This window comes from Podarcis filfolensis (assembly GCF_964270895.1).
Source record: "Podarcis filfolensis genome assembly, chromosome: 1".
NCBI lineage: Eukaryota > Metazoa > Chordata > Lepidosauria > Squamata > Lacertidae > Podarcis > Podarcis filfolensis.
In genome coordinates this window covers 40,947,157-40,965,842 of record NC_139604.1, presented here as the reverse complement: position 1 = coordinate 40,965,842, position 18,686 = coordinate 40,947,157, and the positions used below count along the sequence as shown (strand labels likewise).

Sequence of the window (18,686 nt, the reverse complement as noted above, 5' to 3'; positions counted from 1 at the left end):
ATTGGCCGAGGGAGCTGGCCTACAGCGTCCGAGTCATGTGGCCAGAATCAGAGCAGAGCACAGAAATGGCGTTTCCCTTCCCGCTGGAGCGGTACCTATTTATCTACTTGCACTTTTATGTGCTTTCGAACTGCTAGGTTGGCAGGAGCAGAGACCGAGCAACGGGAGCTCACCCCGTTGCGGGGATTCGAACCGCCGACCTTCTGATCGGCAAGTTCTAGGCTCTGTGGTTTAACCCACAACGCCACCTGTGTCCCTACTACGCATGTAAAGCATTTCCCTCTGACTAGAACAGGAGTAGGAAAACCTCAGGTTGAAGATGGCCCTCCCGAGCCTTGGGAGTCTCTTCAGGCCATACCACCTGCCCAGGTCCCATCCCTCAATCACACTATCCATTTTTTAAAAAATACTGCTTTTATCTATTTTCATGGTACAGAAGATAAATTTTGAGAAAACAATTGTCACAACAGTAAACAACAAATAGCTTGTCATGATAAAACCACATGCTTTTATCATGCCACGTGTTAAAGTTTCATTTGATTAATTTTAACAAATTGCGTCACATTTTCCCATGAGTGCTGGGATCCTTGAGTGTTTCTGCCTGGCTGGAATATGTCTCTGAACTCTGATAATGCCTTCTGAACCTAACATGGGGGAGATGAGTGCGCAGAGAATCTTGCCAGGTGCACAAAGGTAAAATCTACTGTATTTATTCAAGTCTAATGCGCCATCGAATCTAACGTGCACCTCAATTTTCAGAACCTTGAAACTCCCCCAAAAGGTTTTTGCTGGCAAATGTAAATGTGCCATTGAATCTAATGCACGCCTTAAATTTCGCAACACAATTTGGCCTCAAAAAGGTGAGCATTAGATTCGAGTAAATACAGTGCATTTGCTGTTTCACTCCCCCTTTTTTTGTCTCTGGTCCTCCTCACCCCTAGCAGGTAGACCCCAGAATGTTGCACAGAAGCAAATGCAGCCCTGAAAAAAGGTTCTCTGCTCCAGGTCTAGAAGGATAGACCTACCTCATCTTCTCCTTTTGTACACCTGTCAGCCTTCAAGTACAGTGGTACCTCAGGTTACATATGCTTCAGGTTACAGACTCCGCTAACCCAGAAATAGTGCTTCAGGTTAAGAACTTTGCTTCAGGGTGAGAACAGAAATTGTGTTCCAGCGGCGCAGCGGCAGCAGGAGGTCCCATTAGCTAAAGTAGTGCTTCAGGTTAAGAACAGTTTCAGGTTAAATACAGACCTCCGGAACAATTAAGTACTTAACCTGAGGAACCACTGTACTAGCCTGGGTTTCCTCAGATGATAAGTGCTCTGAGAGAGCAGGCCCATGCAGAGGCCCAGGACAGGAGTCTTGTTAGAACAAAGTTATTAACTCAAATAAAAAAGCAGCCAGTCCAGTTAACATAAGATGGCAGGGCCCCCCAGACAGCTTCGATCTCTGAGACCCGGTGCAAGCGGGCCCAGCTGCACCCACCCCTTCTTGCACAGGCCTGTGAGAAATAGCAGGTATAGTTTTACTTACTGTGTTTACTCTTTCAATAACTTCACCTTTCCTGGATAAGCCTCATCTCTGTTGCTTTCTCCCATAGGGCTGAGGTGTCTTCATGCACCCACCCCAAATAAAGTCTGTTGGGACAGAGCTGAGCCCTCCCAGGGCTAAGCCTCACTAGGCCTCACGGCGGCAGGCTTCACAGGTAGTGGTGAGCCTCGCCAGGCCTCGCAGTGGTGGTGGCTGGCCTGACTGGGCCTGGTGGCATGTGCTGCAATGAGTGTGATGCCACACATGAACAATATGCCCTCCAATGTTGGGTGGAACTCGGCGCCTCTGCTCTCTCCCAAGTACTTTATGAAGGCACTTCATTATCATAAAGTTTCTTAAGTATGCTGTGCCTTGCTCGTGTGCTCCTGACAGGAAGAATAGAGTCAGGGCCATAGAAGGGGGAACTCCCTCCAAGAGCTCAGTTTAAATTCTTCTCAGTCATTTGAACTTAAGCATTTGTGTTCCCTGGACATAGAAGAGTAGATTTTGAGGCTAGAAAAGAGACATGTGGCCCAAGCAAGTGTGGTAGAGCAATGGGCTCGCTGTGAAATAAATTTGGGTGTGTTCCTCACAGATTTATGCCCCCTATACAAAGGGAGGCAGTGCTATTCAGAGATGTTCTGCTTCCTGAAATGGAGGCCAGTTTCATGCTACCACTACTGCTCCCCTTCCTTACTAAGGCCAAACTTGCAAAAGTCTTCCAGCATCCTTAGAACACCACCGATTTCTAACTTCATCAATCCATCCTCATGGATGAGGTAGGTTGCTTCACTCTGCTGCCTTTCGCTCTGAAGGCAGTTCATCTTGTGCCACACAGCCCTCAGAAACAGTTTGGTATGGTGTGAGCTAGAGTGTTGTCACTATTCCCATAGAAAAATGAGTTCTGATCTGTGACACTTAGCAGACTCCAAGTGAAAAATGCATATTAATAAAGCAATTCACAGGGTATGGTATCATGAATATAGGTAGGTTTGAAAGCTTAGCAGTGTGATTGCATCTCCACACAATGTCAGTAACATTTACAATTTCCACATCATTTTTAAAAGAGGAACTTCATATGCTCCAGTAAGCACCACTGTGTTCAGGTTAATAATACCCCTTTGTATATCTGATTTGTTTTCCCATTAAAATGCTATTAGTATTTTTTCTTCAGTGTTTGAAAAAATTCTAAATAGGAGTTATGTCCATCAGACAACAAAATAGCCTATAAAAGTAGCTCCAACTTATCTTTTCTTTTTCTTTTTTAGGAAAACAATATACATCAATCACACACTGGGGAGCGGATGGTCCTGTTTGATAGGCTTGCCTACTTATTTCTTTACCTAAGATAATATCTACAGCATCCATGTGTCTGACAGAAATGGCTTGAAGCTATGATGCAGTTGATCAAAAAGAAAATGCATGTCTCTACTTCCCCACAACCCAAACTTTTGCTGAGGTTAAGTGGAAACAGTGAGACGGGGTCATTCAATCAATCCACCAGTCAATCACACTGTGGGATATACTGCAGAGAGCAGCTTCCTCGGGACATGATGGATGCAATATATACCTGACTCAGCAGCTACCAAGATTGCAGCAGATCACTGTAATTTGAAACTATGCGCACACAATTCATGCTTTGGTTTAAAGGAAAAGAACAACACATCTGCTGCTGAACCAGATCTTGGGATGGAAATGGTCAGTATCCTGAGTCTAGTAGTAGCGGTAGCGGTAGCAGTAGTAGTAGTAGTAGTACTAACCAAATGAGAGCCACTGCCTTTATACCTACCACCTTGTCAATTACTGCTGGTTTCCATAAGATATATATCTGTATCTTGTGCAGACTTATCTGATGTATCAAACCTGATTTGGATCATTCAGGATCAAATAGACAACTCCAAGTTTTCAATAGCTCTTATGGAATTAGCAAATATACATACAGCTAGTTCCTCAGGGATGAGGAACCTGTGCACCTCCAGATGTTGGACTCCAACTCACATCAGCACCAGACTGTATGACCAAAGATCAGGAATGATGGGAGATGTAGTCCAGGAGCATATGAAGACCAGAGGTTTACTATCCTTGTAGTATACCATACTATAGTCAGGATTTACTCCAGTTTAAAAGGGAGCTAAAAATGAAGTCCTTGGTATTAATATCTGCCAGTGAAGCATGGGAAATGTTAATCATATGGAAGGAGGGTTGATTGGGCATTGGCACTGATGTTACCCATTAAAGTTCATGGGTCTACATCAGTGTAAATTGCTTGTTAATTTTTTCCCCATCCCATCTAAAGAAAATGGGAGAAGGGTTCATTATTCACTTTATACCTAATACTTTTCTGTTCTTTGGCTTTCTGCTTGCAAAGCACTCGGAGATCATGGGCCAAAAAGGGTGCCACAAGAAGCAAATTATTTTAAGTAAAATTTATTAATGTGAGTCATTCCAATATATTAAACTGCATAGCCAAGGCACTTCCTGAGTTATTAATGATCCTGAACCATAGATCTAGTACTTCCTCATTTTGGCTTTTATTAGCCAAGAATTCTACTGTGAGGCAACAGTAGTAGAAAATTCACTCTTGGAGCCAAATTGAAGAGGAAAGAAGCAATCAGTTTACATTGGGGGGCTGCAGGGGCACAGTGGGTTTGGCCGCTTGAGAGCATAAGAAGAGCCCTGCAGGTCAGAGCAAAATGGCCCATCTAGTCCAGAATCCTGTTCTTACAGTGCCCAACCAGATGCTTTCCCTTTTGTGAGAATCCTATTAGAAGACTATAGGATGGGCATTGCTATTCAAAGACTGTGCGCACCATGTCTTGTCGTTGATTATGTGGGGCAGGGCTTATCTCCCCCCCCCCCCAATATTTTATTCAAGTTGGCACCCCTGACGGGGGGAGGACAGAATTCAGATTTTAAATGAGCGTCTGTTCTCTTCCAAACCACTGGAAGGCTGTGTCTACACTAACCTCTATCTTCCACAGACAAAGACCATCTGAGTTTTCCCCTCCTTTTGCCCCAATGCATTGTTTATTGTCTTTATTTTTATTACTTATTATTTCCCCCTTTTGTACAGTACAGTCCTCTGCAAGTCCTTTCTCTAAAGAAAGTGGGCATAAAACTGCAGTCTCCTTTGATAGTATTGTTTATTAAGACTGAAGGTGGCACTGTCTCTCAGAAGTACCTTCGGCAGAAGCATGCTGATAATTGAATTATGTGGTGCTTCAACTATTCTAACTTCACAAGCATTACAGCATCATGTATACATTAACTGCAAACAAGCTCCTAGGAAAGCCCATGAACTGTAAAGGTTGCCTGTGACTATTTCTACACTTCTGTGTTCAGAATCATGCTGCAGACTCAGAAGTGACTTTTACTTAACCCTCTGCCTGTTATGCCTTGAGATAAGATATTCACTGGGGTACTTGGGTGAGGCCTGCAGGTAAAACTGTCTGGGTGAGGCTGCGGAAAGCAGAGCAGGTCTGGGTTGGAGCCAAGGGCAGTTTGGGGCAGCTCCAGCATCAAAGCCCATTGTTATTTTTAATAGGTCAAGGAGCTCTGGCAAAATCTATTCATCTTGGTGTCAACACAATGCAACATGAAAGCTAGTTTGGTGGTAGATTTGGAGCAGAGCCATGACATTGGTGACAGGGGTGTAGCTCAAGGCATATTCCCTGACTTAAGTCACATTGCTCACCTCCAAATCTACAGCGAGCCACAGAGATGGAAACTCACTGTTATAAGAGCTTTTGTCCATACATTAAAAAATAATAATTATGCAGATGTGTGTGCAATTTAAGACAGGGAACCAGACTGGATCACAGCATGTAACCCGTGCTATAGCCCCAGACCCTAAATCAGGCTCTGCCCCACCAATGTTTTTCAGAAAGACAGCCACTGGAAACTGTAAACACAGAGCATTTGCATCACATATAGTTTGACTTTAAAATGTGCTTTTTAGTTAAATGGCCTGTTAAAACAAACAATCCCTTATCAACTTCTGGCTGGGTCCATTTCTTTTGCTAGTTTGTTTGACAACCTTTTCTGTCCTGTATCAGAAAGACATGGCGTAAATTTAGGTAATTATGTTCTTTTGGTTAATTTCCATTGATCTTATGTATTGTATGCTTTTTGCAATCTTTATGTGCACTACTTAGAAACAGTTGAAATAAATAATAAATAAATATATTAGGAGAAGGAAGGAAGGTATACATCAGGTGGGTGGAGAAACTGTGGTCCTCCCTATGTTTGTTGGACTCAAACTCCCATCAGCCCCAGGCAGCATTGCCAGTAGTCAGGGATTATGGGAGTTGCAGTCCCAAAGGTTCCCGTGTAACTGGTATAAACATAAGCCTACCGGGAGATAAGCCTCTGAATATCACCTAACATAAAATTCAGTTTGTGGATTTGAAGGGTACTGCTCAGATGAAACACCTGCAGGAATTTTTGAGGAACTTTAAAATAAGTATAGCAAGGGTATTTTTAAAAATTCACAAGGGAGATGGTTAATTGGCACATCTCTGCCCACAGATTGTATTTCTCTGCTTTTGCTACCCATGTCTGGTGATTCTACACTGCTGTTTACTATCTTGTTACTTCAGTTCTCTCAGTTTCTAAAAGGTGTGACACTGTAGTGAATAATGTATGTTCCTCCAACGATAGATTTCTTCACTAATCATGTTTCTCAGTCTCTAGTTACAATTCCACCAACCCATTTGCTTCAAAATCAGCAGTGGGATTTAGGTGGCATTCAGAAAACTCTCTAAATAAGAACTGAACTCATTGCTCTTCAGCCTTTTCAGGGTTTATGGTCACTGGCCTGTGTGAAACTCGGTTTGTTTGTTTTAGGAACTTGGTATCAGTTGTTCCTGGAGGATGAAAGGTCCATGGTGCTGTATTCCTGCTTAAGCAATAGTCACTGCTTGCTCACGGTCATTCCACCATTATATAGAGAGGTGCCTAGGTGGTTGTATTTGATAGCCAAAACTCAACTTACGTTACTAGAAGAGTGGGTTTGTTGGGATTGATAGCTTGACTGTCGCTTCCTAGCTAAACAAAAACAATTTGCTGTAGTCAGAATTCATCTATGATGTGAGTTACTGTTTTCTATGTAGGGTCATAACAATGAATGATTTAGTCAGAGAGAAAGGACATTGAAAGTATTGTTCCTTATGCATGTTGTTATTTACTTACACTCAAGGCTACAGAAGGAAACAAGAATGCTGCTGGATCAGAGCAAAGGTTCCTGTAGTGGGGCATCCAGTTACCCCACTGTTGGGCATCCATGGGCAGGGGCACATAAAAAGGACCTGCTTCCATTCCTATTCCCCTCCTTTCCCTTCATACCTAGAGACACAGTCTCACCATCTTGGTCACCCTCTTCTGGACACGCTCCATTCAGTTATTTTATTTTATCCATCTTGTCTATTATCTGTTCCAGTTGATTTCATTGAGGGCTCAGGCACAGTGAAGCTGCAAGCAGTTGGGGGCTAACATGGGAAGATGAAATAATCACAGGGCAATCACTTTGGGATAAAATAGGCTACAACTTTATTGATTACAAATGTAAGAAACTCTTGGCATAGGCAATGGTTGTATATCCAGAATCACCCAACCCGACTTCTGGTTGATTACTGAGCAGGGTTAATCCCAGGTTAAGGATCACCTCTTGGTGTATATCTTTTCTTTTTTTAATCTGATTTTTTTATTGAAAGCTTTGAACATATGATACAATAAAATCCAAAGAAATCGAAATAAAAATAGAGAATGAAAGAGGGGGGGAAACAAGAAAGAAAGAAAGAAAGAAAGAAAATAGGAGGGGAGAGAGAGAGAGAGAGAGAGAGAGAGAGAGAGAGAGAGAGAGAGAGAGAAATAATACACAGAGCCCTGTATCGGGGTAGATCTTAACTCTTGTCTCACACAAAAGGGGGTAGACCCTTCCAGCTCTCAACTTGGGAGCTTCCATTTGTACTCCCAGCCTCCCAGCCTGGGAGTTCTTCCCTTCCCTGCCTGTCATGCAGGGTTCTTCATCAGTCTTCCATTATCTTCCTTACATATACCATATTGAGGTGATCTCCCCCTGGCCCGCCTGTGATTAGTCAGAACCATGGATGAGTCAATGGAAGCCCCTGTGATCACTGGAGGAGGAAATAACATCCTTCCTGGTCCCACGGGAAACCAGCACCCCCACCCCACCCCCAGAGTCACTGCGACCTCTGCATCGGGCCGCAATCGCTGCACATCAGGGGAAGAGGGAAGCAGTCCTTGTGTAACCCTGAATTCTACCATTACAAGAGTACAGAGAAAATATTGTCTCTCTCCACATTCTCCAAATCACGCATCACAACACACTGGTTTCAAGGGCAGATTTGCTACCTGAAGTAATTAGATGTCTGTTAGCTCCCAAAGCAAAATTCTGTTTACCCCACTGCCAACGACACTTTTACAGTTGCGATCCCACTCAAATCAAATTCAAGGAGAGCAACAAAGAACAGCCTGCCATTCCGCTATGAAAATAGGAGATCTTGCCACTGACTGAACTCTTTAACAATAACACTGTCTTTCCAGAATGTATCTCACAAGCTCTTAACCGTTTTTCTCGGTGATGTTGATTGAAGGGCCTGAAGGAGATCAATAAAAAGTGCTGCATAAGGCTTATTTGTTTTAATCACCTTCAGATAAACCATAAGATATTGATCTTAAGCTTTTCAGCAGCTTGAAAAGGAGCCAAATCTTTATCAGTTTCTAATGGCATGCAGACATTCTGAGGACTAATACCACACTGTTAGGGAAAGTTCCATGTACTGTACTAGAAGCCTTGGAAAGCCAATCTTCCAGTTTATGGCTGCTTGCAAGTTTTTGCTTCCTGTCTTGCTGGTTGTGATGGAGAGTTGGAGCTGTCGATAGATTCTGATTAATGAACAAAGCAGCTAAGTAATGCTACAGAACTTGATGGCTGCAAAACTTATTTTTAATTTATTTCATAAAATTCATACACTGCTTGATTGTAAAAAACAACAACAAAAAACTCAAAGTGGTTTACAAAAATTGTGACTTTTATCCCCGCTCCCCTTTTATGGTTTCTGATGTTCTTTAGAACTCTGGTTTCTCCTCTTCGTGATGATCTTATTCTGCAGTTTGATAATATCTTGACATAGCTTTCTACTCTGCTTCAAATTTTGTAACCTACACTGTTCCTGTTATCTTCACTGTTCCTTATTTAGTATGTCCCATCAACCCGTGCCTTTGAACAGCTGAAGTAAATGGCTGTATTCCATTAAGACCTTAAATGAAAAGTAAACTACTTATAGAAAACTATTTTTAAAAAAGCTGCTCCTTACAACCTGGCTTTGTACTCATTTCATCAATAAACTGAGCACTCTGGAATAAATTTTTCATAAGTTAGTCTTCATTAAATAGTAGCCGATCAACACTGAAGTGAGCAGTGCACCCATCCATTAGTAGTGATGTAGCTTGAGCAGTTCATTTGATACATAGAAAGATGTAACAGCAAGCAATATACAGTATTCTAATTTCAATACATGCCAAAGAATACTGCAGAGTAACTGGAGATTTTACCCTATCCCTATCCCCTATCTACATTTTAACTTCATGCAACTAACCTGTGAAGCTGGTTAGGTCAGGATAAAAGGGAATGATTTGCTCAAAGTCACCCAGTGAGCTTCTTGGCTGACCTTGAATCTAACACATTCCAACACTCTCCAGTCTGAGTCTATCCACTACAACACAATGGTTCTGTTGATGTTTGGACAAAGTATAATAACTCCAAAGCCAAATCTGGTGGCCTCTGAAGCAATAACATCTAACCATTCTAGGAAGCATATAGATCCCTACTCAAGGGGCTGTGGTTTGGGGCAGCAGCTGTGTTGAAAACAAAACATTTGAATTTGATCATAGATTATTTAAGTCTATGGAAGCCTGTCAGTGCAGAGAGTTGACTATACCCAATGACCTTTGTAGAGTTCTGTGGATTCCATTACACTGAATTTATCATGATGAACCTTGCCTTCTACAAAATGTCATGCAACATTTAATTGTTTTATGACACAAATGGCATTTTCTTTTGCTGCCATTTAAACTGTGTTGAAAAGATATGTTCTACTTTTACTTCCTCTTCATACATCTCAACACTGTTGCCACCTGCAAAGAAGTTTTCCACTACCTTTTTCTCAATAAACTCTTTACCATTTGTTTTGCAAGGACTGCAAGATCCAGGGCCCCAGGTTAACCACCTAATGTATATCATAGTTTGTGAAATGAATTTATGGTGCAATATAAATGCCTATGGTAAACCTAGCTTTTGACCTTTATTTAATGTGTGCACTGATTGCTTCGGTATTTAGAGGCAAAACCTTTGAAGTTTAAGGTAGGTATTTTGACAAATAAAATACCCTGTCTTGATTACTGTGCAGATTAACATTTAAAATGTCAAACATTTGGGGGCATAGTCAAAATATAATTCTAACGTGTATGTCATACTGTTGGAACAGCAAGAAAAAGCTAAAGTGCAAGAAGGAAAACGGGAACTAAAGCACAGGAAGAAATTCTAACTAAGCTCCTGTTTTTCTACCTCCATTATAGCTTTCTCTTGCAAACACTTATGGCATTGTCCTTTGAAATACTTCTTTGAAGCATCACTGTGGTAGCTACTGTGGTAGAAAGTCAGGAGCTTCCAGGCTTCCAGGAAGAACATATACTGCTACTTTCTAACAGGACTTAACCATTTATTTTAATGTAGAACACAATCAAGGTCAGAACCTCTAACAGCAGTCAGCCATCTTGACACAAACAACAACCAGCGGTTCTTCTGTCCCATGCAGCCTCAGGAAGGTAGGTGGCATCTCCTACAATTATTAACCATTCAGTCTCCCAGTATTGAAAAACCTATTCGTTTATCCACTGAGCCCACCAGTCTGGCAGTGCTGTTACATAACATCAGGCCAGTCCAAAATAAGACCATGGTGATCCGCAATTTGATCATGAATGAAGAAAGAACTGAACTGGTGAAACCTCAGTGGGTGAACTAAGTGCATCTAACCGAACCCAGATGTGCTCACCCAGACAGCACCAGTCCAGACTCGATCTTGGGATGGGCTTAGAGGATCTGCATGTGGTGCTTTGCCTGTGAGACCCCACCCCTTTTATTGAAGTTGGTGGAGAGGGTCAAGGTGGGGCAACTGCAGACTTCTGTAGATGATATGGATTATCTAGACTCATTCCAGTTTTGTTTCAGGCTTGGTCAGGGAACTGAATCAGCCTTGCTTGTCATGATGGATTCCCTTTTGTTTAGAGTGGGATCAGCAGCATGCAACCTTATTCCATCTTCTCGTTCCCTACACCTTTTGTTACCACTGACTATGAGATACTCCTGAACCAGCTGTGTGGGGACACTTTGTTAGAGTGGTTATGGTCCTACCTATAGAGCTGAGACCAGAAAATAGTATTAGTAGAGTGCTTTTCAGCTCCCTGGCAGTGGGCACACTTGGAATTTTGAGATAGTGCTATTGGCACCTGGCACAAAATGGCTGCTGTGTTGTGTGTGACTGCCACATTGAAAACAGCATAAAAAGAGACTAAAACGGTGCAGGTGGTCTCCCACATATCATATATGGTGGATTTCTGAGTGGATATTTGCTGAAACTTTCCATGGATGTCAGAGGGAGTACTGGTGACTATGGGCAGCAGGTTGACCTCTGTTCTAGGCAGATGCTCCATATCACAGTTCATTGGCTTCCCACAAGGCAAACTTTGGTAATACAGCTCCCTAAGTGAGGACAAAATTTGCCCCCCCCGGTCTTATTTTCACAATACAGTGGTACCTAGGGTTAAGAACTTAATTCGTTCTGGAGGTCCGTTCTTAACCTGAAACTGTTCGTAACCTGAGGTACCACTTTAGCTAATGGGACCTCCCGCTGCCGCCGCTGCGCCGCCGCCACACGATTTCTGTTCTCATCCTGAAGCAAAGTTCTTAACCCGAGGTACTATTTCTGGGTTAGCAGAGTCTGTAACCTGAAGCGTCTATAACCTGAAGCGTCTGTGACCCGAGATACCACTGTAATTCCTTTTTAATTCATTATTGCTTTTTAATTCATCATTATCTTGTGGCTCCTTGGCTCAGCGCCCGGGGTGGGGGTGGGGGTGGGGACTGCCCACACCTTTATAAATCCACTACTGGCTATATTTGTCCAAAAAGGTTGGCAATGTCCTTGCTGAAGTTTATATAGTATTTTGTGATTGTAAATCGTGATTTGATGCTGCTTCCCAATCACAGAATATTAGATAAAATTCAAGTGTTCTAATCACTAGGTGTATTCTACCACTGCCTGAAACAGAGTAGGAAGGAAATCTGATAAAATTATTCAGAGTAATATACCAAGAGAGCCATGAAAAGACTCTGCAGCAAAGCTTTCCCCCCATTGCTTCTGTTGTTACTCACATTTCATCTGGATGTTCATTCACCATTGACCTCTTTGTAGCATGTTGTTAAATCAAATTTACTTGAGGTTAAATTGGTATGCTGCTTGGTGAGAGATTTTACTTTAAAGTCAAAGATGACATGATGTCCCATCTCAAGAATAAACACTGAGACATAAAATATTATCACTTCTGTTAACTTCTAGAGAGGGGGTTTCAGGCTTCAGGATATAACTGGACGAAGCTCAGGAAGACATTATTAATCCAGAGAAGTGGTGTAGTGATTGTTAGGTCATTCAGGTGTTTTTAGTTCCTTAAAACTGAGCACCAAGTGTTCTCAATGACACATTATGAATTCACATAAACCATTTTCTCATTGGACCTCATTCCAATGCAGCCCTGAAAAAGAGGATGGCACAATCTCTGATAATGTAATCAGGGTTTCCAAAGCATGTTTTTACATGTCTTGTTTACTCTTATTCATGTGTGTACATTTCCCGTAACTTCTGAGATAGTAAAATTTTGTCTAATTTAAAAAAATAATTATTATTATTTAATGCGTTCTTACTTGTTACTGCTCATGAACCAAGACACTGTGCCTTATCTCACTTCCTTCTTGTTGCTGTCCCTTAATTTACAAATAACAGTAGAACCACCAACAATAATAAATTAATCCCCTGGTGAGGATTTCCTTTTATGCCTGCATTTCCAGGCCTACACTAAATGGTGTTTGTTTGTTTGTTTGTTTGTTTGTTTTATTATTTTAGTCAAATAGGTGCCCAAACAGAATATTAAGTGCAGTTTATAAGAGAATGTTGATTTCCTCTACAACAAAATCTGTGCTTTTTCTGATGGGAGCACTAATTGTCCTAGTATACTCAGCATTTTTTGTTGTTTTTGTTTCATGAAAGAAAGATATGCAGTTTTGTAGTTTAACAGCTATCCAATGCATACTTGCTGGGGAGTAAGCTCCTCTGAACTCAGTGGTACTTATTTCCAAGTAAACAAGTTTAGCATTGTGTTTTTAACCCCATTATCTATTCATATAGATCCTATTTATCTAGGATTACAGTAACCTTCATCCTGTTCTTCTCTCCTAAACCACCACTATCTGTTTGGGTGCTGTAACATTACAGTATATATAAAATGTCAAACCAAACCACAAAGCAGCAGGGTATCAATGGTTTTGTTTCTTTTAACTGTAAAGTATGAAAAATACATTAGACAGAGGCAGGGGTGGGTTGCCAAGTGGGGCAAATCTGCAATAGTAGCTTCCCTACCACTTATAGGCAGGCAGAGGAACAAGACAGCCTCCTGTTCAGCCCTTACCTCTGGCTGGTCAAAGTCCTCCCACCTCCTTGATGTGGATCTCAGTCCACAGGAAGGGCAGAGGAGAGAGCATCTCTTCTTCCCACTGCCGGACATCTAGGGTCACCTCACTCCTCTACCTTTGGGTGCCAGTCTTACAGCCCCTATCCCCACCTGCTCCTTTTCTTCCTTCCTTGGTAGCTCAGCTGGTAGAGCATGAGACTCTTAATCTCAGGATTGTGGGTTCAAGCCCCATATTGGGCCAAATATTGCTGTATTGCATGAGGTTGGACTAGATGACCTTTGTGATACCTTACAACTCTACAATTCTGTGATTCCTCTTCTTCTGTCTGAGGCTGCCAAGACATGCAATTTCAATCTTGCTCTTTCGATCTCTGCCCCACAAAATGTAAAATACTAGAAATGATTGGACACTTTCCCCACCTCTTCTATTTTCACAAGCATGCCTGTTCTGAAAAGGAAATATTTAAATTCCAAACCGCCCATGGGAAGTTAAACCATAACCACCAACACATCTTAACTGCTACAATGCCTACAAATTTCACCCACTTCTATCAAAGGATTGGAGTGGAGTTATGGCCATTTGAAAATTTCCTAATAGTTAAGGGGGTGGGGAAATGAAGAAATGGCTGCCCTTGTGGGAAAACCACTGGGGAACCTTCTGAAATTTGGTAGGATATACGCCCTCAGAAGTGGAATAATTTCAGATTATTCTGTCCTTTTTACAACACACACACACACTACAAATATCCCTGGACCTATCTGCCTTTAATTTATCTATTTGGGTGGGGATAACATGCCTGCAAATTTCATCCACTTCTATCAAAAGGGAGGAAGTTAAACAAAAATAACTTCCTCCCTTTTGATAGAATAACTTCCCCACAAACAAAAATAAAGATTTGGAAGAGAAATGAAGCAAATTGAAGTTGACCTTTAAACAAATCAAGCAGACTACAAAGCACTTCAGATCAAGACAGGCTGTTTTCCAAAGCACCAAATTGGGGTCCAAATTAAATACGCAGCTTAGCACACATCCCCAATAATTAGTTTTTATGGTTTATAGCAGGAGTGAGAAACTTGTGATCATCTGGGTGTTGCCAGACTGCAATGCCTATCATCCGTGATTTTTGCCAAGCTTGCTGGACCTGATGGGAGTTGGAGTCCAACAACCTCTGGTTGTCCATCCTTGTTTTATGTTTTCCATCCTTGTTTTATAGAGAACTTAGACTCAGGTGTGACTTGTGATCCAGGTACCATGAAATTCCCATGGGAGTCTCCAGGATTATTCCTGAGGTGTTAGTTGTGGATTACATTCACAGGACACTATTCAGTCAAATGTAAGCACATGCTTAGCTCTATCACATTAACAGTGATACTTAGAAGTGCTTTATTTTGGTTGAATCACACTCTTAGTGATTTTCTCAAGTCTGCTCAGCTGCTGAGCTGGATTACAGCTCAAGTCTCTCAGGTACAAATATAATAATAGCCACTGAACCAGAGGAGCTCAGCTGTAAATATATGTTCCAGTTGCCACACTGGTGTCTCTGGAGTTGCTGCCTTGAATGCCATGTGTTATTAACTATTGAGAAATTTGGATGGGAGAATAGCACTATTGGTGTTTTATATATGAGACTACCTCCCTCCTTGTGTCCTTCAATCCAGTATAATTAAATTGAGGGTTGGATTCTTCAAAGAACTCTGTTATGCAGTAAGGAATGAAATAATGTGTATAAAATGAGATTGATTTATTATATTGCAATTGTGATGATAATGCCTGTTCACATAGAGCCAGTTCATGTACTTCTTACTTAAAATTTACAGATGAGCGGGGTGGTATGGATGGTGTGGTTCTTGTTTTTAACAGCAGCTTCATGTGCAGAATCAGAATATGAAAGTTTTAATGGGAGAAGAATAAATATTATAACTTACCATTGTCCGCACATCAAACTGGAAACCCTATTCTCTTTCAGTTGTCAGAACACAAAAGGTGGCCCAAGGTCAATAGCACTGATTTCACACACACAGAAAAGGTTTCCCACCTGCATGCAACTTTACACGTTTTCTTTCTATGCCACTTTTCTTAATTTTACAAATTGATGTTTGATCTCTGCTTTGAAGGGTTGTGGAGCAGAGTGTTAACTGATCTAACAGCAGCAAATCCTTCTTGTAGGGAATCTAAATCAACTCTCTGTGTTGAGTTCTGCATCACTAAAACAGAATCCTCCCTCTTGGCTTAATTATAACAAAGCTTTTCTGTTGGAGAAGAAAAAAAGAAGTTACACTGCCACCAAAATAAACAAACCTCATAATTCTTCTCCCAAACTGCAATCACTCAGCTCTCAATAGAATGAAACTTCACTTTATTGGGTTCATTTTCAATGCTGTCATCTTTGCCCGCAACCCTGGGATGAACTCAGTCCTATTGTGTTCACAATGCCATCGTGGCTATAGAAAGAGCAGAGCTGATCTGAAACACAGGTAAAATTGTCCCCTCAGCCTGCAATCCTTCCAGTTTCCTCAGTGGTGTTGCCAATTTAAAGATGACAACTGTTCCTCTGAGATTCACTTTCCATCTGCCTCTGCTTTCAAAACACTCAACAACACTTCTACTCCTTAACTCCTAAATATATTTACTGACAGATTTTATGCACGCACAAAAACCATTAAAAATTGTCGTACCTGAACAGATCATGGGTTCATCTGTTCTTATATTCTGCCTTGGCAGTATCTCAAAGGAAACTTAAAGCTCCCATTCTGCACCTGGCCAATTAAAAAGTGCTATATGTAAAGAATGTCATTAACTTCCTGGTTACTTTGGCCACCTAAAAAAGAAAAAGAAACCTTCTATTGCCTAGTTGCAAAGGGGGGTATTTCTACAGTTATAGAGTTGTGCAATGTGTTATATATTCTCCCAGGACATAAGCCAAGAGGAGCATAGCCAAGAACAACAACTTTAATGATAAACGAAACTTCAGTGGAACTAGGGGTGGGGAATCTCCAGCCCTGGGAGCCTGAATACAGCTCTTCAGGCTTTCTCCATGCCCCTCAAGTGTTTTTGCCTGGCCACACGTGTCTTTGAACTGTGGTAATGCCTCTTGTTTGCCTGAATGGAGAGACATCTTTCTGGGTGTAGACAACTCTGAGCATTTGAAACTGGGACAAAAGTGTTAGCATAATAATCAGGAAAACTATCATGGCTATAACCTTCTGAATGCACCCCTATTGTTGGTGTCCCTGCTTTCCACTCTACTGTCCCAATGGGCACCAGCCACCACCACTGCACATTTTATTCAACACAACCTAGTCTGTATAAAATTACCCTAATATGCCATCACTGTTTCTCTTATTCCATATGCCTGTTATTTGTCTGTGGGAAATGCTGTTTCAATTTAGTATGCTATATAAATAAGCTAATATTAACCTGCTTCTCCAGTGCACAGGGCATTATATTTTCTTAAGTGTATTGTCTCCAAATGTAATCAGTTTACTGGATATTTATATGCAGGTCTGTAGAGCAAATCCAGGTGTGTTTCTGAACTCATTTTGGGTTCAGTCTGTTCTATAGGAAGCTACGTCTAAAAATAAAAAGTCATCATGCCAAGTGGCATAAACATGTGCATAATGCAAAAACACACACAAAGAAATGTAATTCCTGCTTGGCTTAAAAGTTATATTGATAGAGATAGTGAGAAAGAACCCCCTTAGGCCTCAGAATTCCCCCTTAAGAACACCAGGAACTGGGTCTCCTTTTGGGACAAGGAGGCACAACAGAGGCGGTGGTGTCTTTATGATATATGCTTGCTTTATACATATATACAACCTGAACCTAGATGGAGGGATTGTGGGGCATTCACATCCTAAGAGGGGTTTGTGCTTTCCAGCAGCGCAGCATTGGATTCAGGGGCATCCTAAGCACCATCCCCCTGTCTCTCTTTAACAGCCTGCTCAAGCCAGCCAGTATGGCTGCTGTCCCTCAGTCCCCACATGGAGTTCTGCCCACTTCCTCCTCCTTTCCAGCAACATTTGCAGAAAAACAACTACTCCCCTTCTACTTCCAGCAAACACACATCCCGGTCACCCTGGCATCTTCTGTAAAAGATTGCAAAAGGCAAAGATAATCGTACCCCAAAACTACTGGGGTCTTACATTTTGTCAATGGCTTATCATTATTAAACAAACTAGGCTATTGTCAGCTTTTTGTTTCTTCAATGACCCACCCTCAGCGAGCCTTGCCAGACTGGCCTCATAAGGAAGCTAGCCTGTATTATTTCCAGCCCTTGCTAAATTCATGAGTTTATGAGGTTGTTCAAATTCTAACCCTTCACTGAATGTAGAGGTTGGAGGGGGTAGTGGTCTGCCACCCACAACTCATAACAATTTTCAGCACTTCTCTTAAGGTTTCAAAACATATCACATACACTATCCCAGTGTCCCCAGCCGGCAAACCCATATTATCATCCATATATTCCAGATGAGAGGCTGATAAATAGTGTCCCTTGTTTAAGAGCATAGCCAAGATAAGATTTGAAACAAAGACTTCACAACTTATGCACTAGACATCTAATTGTGTAATGTAGAAGTTAACGGCTAAGCTACACGTGGCCTGTAGATTTCTACATGTATGGACATTTAAGCACGTGGCTGTCCAATCAAAGAGATCATAATTCCATCCATGTCTTTGCCCACCACAGGAGACCATGATGTGCATAATATTTCTGTCTTACGTTTGGGCAAAGGGTAATAAATTTTGATGTAGCTCAGCTTACAGGAAGTCTGTTATCAGAGTCAGGACGACACAGCAAAGATTTAACAGAGCACTAACCTTTATTCCAGTTATGAGGCAGCCTAGCTATGTTGACTAAGAGAATGAACCTGGCACACCCAGAGAGTCAGAGACATGCATCTTGGATGCAAGTTCTGGAAGACCTAATTCCTGCTTTGCAAGCCTTTTTTTCACCTGGCCTGGAAGAGCAGGGCCCCAATTGCAGCTGTAAAGCTGAGGGTATTGCGTTGGGGGATTGTTTAGGCGGGGTTGAGATTGGGGTGGAATTGTTGTTGTCATTATTATTATTTTGTATATTTATTTTAGATCTTATGTGGAAATTGTTCAGATTGGTTGTATATTTGTTATGTTTTGTTTATTGCTTATGACTACTTTTGTTGTAATTATGTATTTTTTCATGTTACGCTGCCTCAAGCATGGTTTGAACTATGGCAAGGCAGCATAAAAATAAAATTACATATTTATATATGCACACCCAGAGAAATTTAATATGAACAGAAAATGGGTATCTTAAAGATACATTTATTGGTTCAAGGAAAATAATAATAAAGAAGGAATAATTCCTAGATGCCAATATCCAAGTTTGGAGAAAGTGCTTTTTGGTGAGAGAACC

The 18,686-nt window shown here is 41.4% G+C and overlaps 1 protein-coding gene and 1 long non-coding RNA gene across 4 annotated transcripts in view; one reads left to right on the top strand and one right to left on the bottom strand.

The window, feature by feature from the left end:
* Nucleotides 1–1,745, bottom strand: part of NCKAP5 (NCK associated protein 5) — a 605,696-nt gene extending 603,951 nt beyond the window's left edge. For 2 of the 3 annotated variants that reach the window (XM_083581665.1, XM_083581669.1), the window contains exon 1: nt 1,534–1,658. The gene's annotated coding sequence lies outside the window, so the exon portion shown is untranslated. Of the gene's footprint in view, nt 1–1,533 lie in introns of all 3 variants that reach the window. The other variant, XM_083581664.1, reaches the window with a different exon arrangement.
* A 137-nt stretch (nt 1,746–1,882) lies between these two features.
* LOC310747957 lies at nt 1,883–18,468 on the top strand. The gene is made up of 4 exons (XR_014541042.1): nt 1,883–2,309; nt 2,799–3,228; nt 10,286–10,377; nt 17,982–18,468. It is a non-coding gene; the product is annotated as an uncharacterized lncRNA (long non-coding RNA).
* Nucleotides 18,469–18,686: the final 218 nt, after the last annotated feature.